Raw genomic sequence first — 5,886 nt, 5'->3', positions numbered from 1 at the left:
TGCATTTCTGTGGGTGCATCTACTTTGTCAAATCTAGGTAAGGCCTCCCTCATATTTTGGTCTCTTATTCCAGAAATATTGTCTAACTTTTGCTTATAGTAATAGCTCTGGTAGACTGGTAGCAACATATTAACTGTATCTCAGTATATGGCTTTAATATTAGCTCATTTTCTTCTACATATTGCTGTAAACATAAATTGGACATCCTGGAGTAGAGAATGCTAATCTCTTTAGCAATATTACCTAAGACTTGTTTTAATTCCAAATAGTGCACAATTCCTTTTAGTATTTTTTCCTCATCAAATTTATATTCTTGCCTTCTTAAAAGTGAGTTCAGTCTGTTCTTTTTCATTTTATTTTATTGTCAAGTGGACATACAGAGACGTTATACTTTCATATGTTAGGCCTTGGGTACATTTCTTGTACTGTTTTTTACCTCCTCCCTCATTCCCCCTCACCTTCCCCCTTTCTTTCTCTCCCCATGACTTGTTCAGTTGGTTTACACCAAATGGTTTTTCAAGTATGTAAAAAAATCTACCTAGAGCTCAAAAAATTATACCCCCCCCCATCCCATAACATCTCCTCAAAACCCGCCATTAATAAGTAGGCTAAAGAATTAAGAAGAGATTTCTTTCTTTTTAGGAATGCTCACACATTTATTATAACTCCAAACTGAAAAGCAGGCATCAATAACAGAATTTCTAAATAGTCATACATTGCTAAATGGAATACTGTAATAGATGGCAATTCAAGAATATGAATTACAGCTATATGAGCAACCTAAACAGTCTATGAATTAAAACAATGTTAAGCAAATGGAACAAACATAATAGATTACATATTACACTGTTACATATACATACAGTTCAAGAGAAATAATAAAACTAAACAATACATTGTCTAGCATTGAATGTTTGTGATAAAGCAATAAAGAAAAACAAGGAAATGTTTATCATGACAGTTAGAATAATGGCTACTTGCAGGGCAGAGGGAAAGGCCAAGGGCCTTAGAGGTTTTCTGGGGAGCTAGCAATATTCTATTTTTTTACCTTATTTGATTCTTCCTGTATAACAATGTAGTCACTTTATTCATTTAAAATACTTGACAATAAAATATTAAAAGTAATTTGATATACTGTAGATAACATAGATAGGAAAGGAAGTTTGCCAAATTATGTAATCTTTGACAGTAGAAACTACTGGTATGGGAAAATCACTGATTAGTTTCTCATAAGTGCCCACTTTCAAGTGTAGGTGTGCTGAACCCTATACAAATACTCTTTTGTTGCATATAATCACACACACGTATATATATATGTATGTATGTATACAGAGAGAGAGAGAGGTGATATAGTATGCAGATCTCCACCATAAATTGAGAAACTTGATAAAGAACTGTTGGCTGAAAGTTCAGTTTCCTTTGAATTAACTAGCTGATTTGTCCCCTATATTTATAAGCAATGTTAGATTAGGAACTAACAAGATGTAAAACAAGTTAGAAATCTATGCACTTCCTTCTCCCCAGTGGCTACTTCTAGCAGTTACCCTGAGTTAGCAGTTTGGATGGGAGGTATGTGGCTCTTACCAGGTAAGCTTCGTACTGCTGGCAGTTCACAAGTAGGTGGCTCAGGGCTCTCCTGGGTGTCATTCTGTCCCTCACTGTTAAGGTTCTAAGGTGGAACTAATGAAGGTTCTAATTTCAAGACATAGTTCTGAGAATTCTAGCCCTTTAAAAATTTCTATTCCTAGAAATCTACACTTACTGTCCTTTGAAAAACTCTTGTGGGGCATACTTTTGGGAGGTGGTCACTGGGTGACACAGCTCTGCTGGGTGCATTCTTTACATTCCAAGCTCACAAAGTTAAACTATGTGATGCTCAGCTTCACAAAAGTCTAAATTTGTGCCTTACTCCTTTAATTTCTCCTCAGTGAAAACAAGAACAAAATTGGAAGACTGTCAAAAGTAAAAAGAAAAGAAAAACAACAACAACAAGATTCTGCTGCCAGTGACTGTTGATCTGATTTCCTGTGAATATAATTTGGGATGATGGTCACATCAAGAGAGTGAAATCTAGGGCAATTAAGGAAGAATGCTCAGCCTGGCTCTTGGAACTTTAGGTGGAAGGAAATATAGGGTCAGGGGTAACTTTTGCAGCATCCTTCTCCTCTCCCTTCCCATCCACATATCCTGCAGCATTTTAATTTTTTAAAAAAAGTTGTTAAATTACTCATTAAAAGTTTCCCTAGCCTAATTTTTGCACATGCTTGGTGGTGGGAGTGCAGAAACGCCAAGCTTCCCGACTTTGTCTCCTATACTTGTTTCTATTTCCCTACCACAAGTGGAATGCGCACTGTCCACTATGGCAGCTTCCAGCCTCAGAGCTGGGGAATCTGCTTTTGTTTCCCTTCCTTGCTGCTGCTTTAGTCTCATGCTCACACTACTCAGCAGGGCGGGATCAACACATAATTTTGAGGGCTGTAGTCCTTTCAAAATATCTAGTCCTAGAGGACTACATAACATTCCATAATATTTTTTTTAAGTGGAATTAATTTTCCAGACAGCAACATCACTATTAAACTTGCAAACTAAAAATATTTCAAAAGTAGTTAAGTCAGGCCTGGTGACTCTGCACTCGAGCCGCACCCATTTCCTCTCCTTGCTAGGGGTTTGGGGGGCCTCACAGTTCTCATCTTCTCCATACACTTGCACCTTCATCATTTCCAAGCTCCCCTAGTGCTATTCCAGAGAGGCATTCATTCACTCACTCACTCATTCATTGGCCAAATGCCTGCTCGACTGACACCAAGGGTTCTGCTGCTATGTCCCCCTGCACCAGCCCTGGGCGGTGAGGCATCTTCTCCCTCAGGCTGGCATTAAGAGTCTCTAGTGCCAGCCAGATTTCTCAACTGGAGTTGGTGTGTTTGGCCTCTGGCTCATATTCCTGGCCCCTACCTGCCCCAGAGAATACCACTGGCCAGTGAGCAAGCTCGCTCTGCCTTCCTTGGTTCAGAGCTAGGATGGGCAGCGTCTCTGCTGGGCTCCTCCCCATCATCTCTTCATTTCTGATGAGGCTCTGGAGGAGGCCAAAAGGGAAGCAGCAATAGCAGCAATGAGGTGGTGGCAGCTGCTTCCAGTGGCCTGAGAAGAGTTTTCTCTGGAGAGAAATTCCTCCAAAACAAAACCGCAAACAACAGCCCACTCAACACGTGGGCTAAAGGCTTAAAAAGAGACTTCTCTGATGAGGAAATGAGAATGGCCAAGAGACATATGAAAAAGTGTTCTACATCACTGGCCATAAAGGTAATGCAGATCAAGACAACATTGCGATTCCATCTCACCACAGTAAGAATGTCCTTTATCAAGAAAACTAACAATAACAAATGTTGGAGGGGTGTGGCCAAAAGGGAACCCTACTTCATTGTTGGTAGAAATGTAAACTGGTTCAGCCACTCTGGCAAGTGGTATGGGGATTCCTCAGAAGGCTAAACATAGAGCTCCCCTATGACCCAGCAGCCCTACTTTTGGGCATCTACCCAAAAGACCACGTACAAGAATACACTAAAGCCACCAGCACAATGTTCATCACAACACAATTTGTCATAGCTAGAATACGGGACCAACCCAGATGTCCCTCAGTAGACTAATGGATCAGGAAAATGTGGTACATATACACAATGGAATTTTATGCCTCTATCAGAAAGAATGACATTGCCCCATTCATAAGAAAATGGAAGGACTTAGAAAAAATTATACTAAGTGAAGTGAGCCAGACCCAAAGAAACAAGGATTCTATGGTCTCCCTCATAGGGAATAATTAGCACAGGTTTAGGCTAGTCACAGCAGAGGATCACAAGAACCCAATAGCTATGCTCATAAGATGATGCTAAGTGAAATGAACTCCATGCTATGGAAACAACCGTTATTTCACTGTTGTAATTAGTTTCAACATGCCAGGTGAAACCATAGCTTCTATTGTTGATGATACTCTTGTATCCCCTTTCTGTGGTTGCCCCTGTGCTATCACTGTATCTTATCTGAGTACATTGGAAACTGTATATACTGTTAATAGAACTAGGAAAGTGAAAGGGAATACCAAAATCAAGAGACACAGGATAAAAAGACAAACAACAACAAAAGCAATACTTACAAAAATGTTTGGTGTAAACCAACTGAACAACTCATGGGGGGGGGAGGTAATGGGGGAGGTGGGAATAAGGGAGGAGGTAACAAACAGTACAAGAAATGTATCCAAGGCCTAACATATGAAACTATAACCTCTCTGTACATCACTTTGACAATAAATAAGAAAAAATAAAAAGAGTATCCAGTAGACACATGAGGAAATGTTTGACATCTCTGGCTATAAAACAAATGCAAATGAAAACTACATTGAGATTCCACCTTACCTCAGAAGGGCCATTATGAAAAATACAAATAATAATAGACGCAAGCAGGGGTGTGGCCAAAAGGGAAAGCTCCTACACTGTTCGTGGGAGTGGAAACTCATTCAAGCACTCTGGAAAGCACTATGGAGGTTCCTCAAAAGGCTAAACAGAAAGCTCCCCTGTGACCAACAACCTCACTCCTATTAGGTTGGTAGTGATGTAATAATACTCATTGTGAACATCCAGCCAGATGAGATGGTGAATTCCTGAAAATAGAAAATGAAATCCTTTTTATTGGAACATACAGAAATAGCTCATGCCTGAAATTTATGAATTAGTGCGATCTTCTGAAGTTTGGGGAGGGATGTTTCTTTAATACCAAGACTGGGTGTGTATGAGTGAGACACCAATTTAGGGGGGAAATATACCTATAAGCAATTTGATCTGACTAATAAACCCGACTGATGTCAATGACAAAAAAAAAATTCTGTGAAAAACAGCAACTAAAATAACAGGTGGGGCACAGTTAAGGCATCTTAAAAAGAAAAAGTCCCAGATGGCTTTGGCTTCTGAAAATGTTTTTACACTATTTTGTTTTAAAAGACTTGAAAGCATCTGAAACACATGCAAATTTGTTTGAAATCCCTGCATGTCAAATTCAGACAGTTTGTGTCATTCATATGTTTTCCAAAGAAAGTGAAAAAGCCTCTCCCCACGAGATTACACATGGTGGAGAGGGCCTCCAATTCTCTTTATCTTATACCGGGTGGCACCCCTGAGGTCTGTGCTGCAGTCACAAGCAAGGCATTATTATCTGGAAGGGAAGGGACTGCGGAGTTTCCATTGGTTGGGGAACAGCCAAGCTTTAGTTTATCCAGGTACTCTGCATGTACAGGTTTATGACACTGGAGAACTTTGATTGCATCTTCTATTTTGAACCACTCTGTCTTCCTTCCTATGTTAACAGAATCTTCCCAATCTTCTAATATCTCAGTTACTGTAAGAACATAAACATACGTTCTGTGCTTTAGGTCTTGGTTCTCAAATATCACCCAGGAGTCTGCCAACCTTTGACTACAGCCTCCTCATAAACTTCCCTCACAGCAGCACCGCCTGACTCTTCCTCTGGCTCCATCCCTCCTCCTGGGACAATCCATTGGTCTGGGGCTAATCACCAGCAGCGCCTGGTCCTCCTGCTCACTCAGGAAGCACAGGCATGCCGCAGGCTTCTTGAAGCCCTGGTGGTGGTAAGTCCGCGTCTGGTTGTGCTTGAACTTCATCATAGAGGCATGTTCAGGGGGCCATGACTGCTCTGACTGACGCCATGGGGGCCTGCCCTCCGCCACCTGGAGGAGGAGTGGGGGCGAAAGCGAATCTGGGCTCTGGAGGGATGCAGGAGGCAGGGGTGGGTGAGGCGGCGATGAGGGAAGAGGCAGCAAAGCTGGGTCAGTCCCGGGACCAATGGCCACTTGGAGGCGGTGCAGGACTCGAGGGGAGGTCA

General features: G+C 41.4%; 1 pseudogene across 1 annotated transcript; it reads right to left on the bottom strand.

Annotated features, from left to right (window-relative positions):
- Window positions 1-4,665: 4,665 nt before the first annotated feature.
- Window positions 4,666-5,668, bottom strand: LOC125354616 (annotated as a pseudogene). The gene has a single exon (XR_007211515.1). The product of XR_007211515.1 is annotated as a diphosphoinositol polyphosphate phosphohydrolase 2-like (transcript).
- Between the last annotated feature and the right edge of the window lie 218 nt (window positions 5,669-5,886).

Source organism: Perognathus longimembris, chromosome 1 (assembly GCF_023159225.1).
Source record: "Perognathus longimembris pacificus isolate PPM17 chromosome 1, ASM2315922v1, whole genome shotgun sequence".
Lineage (NCBI taxonomy): Eukaryota > Metazoa > Chordata > Mammalia > Rodentia > Heteromyidae > Perognathus > Perognathus longimembris.
This window is presented reverse-complemented; position numbering and strand designations above follow the sequence as displayed.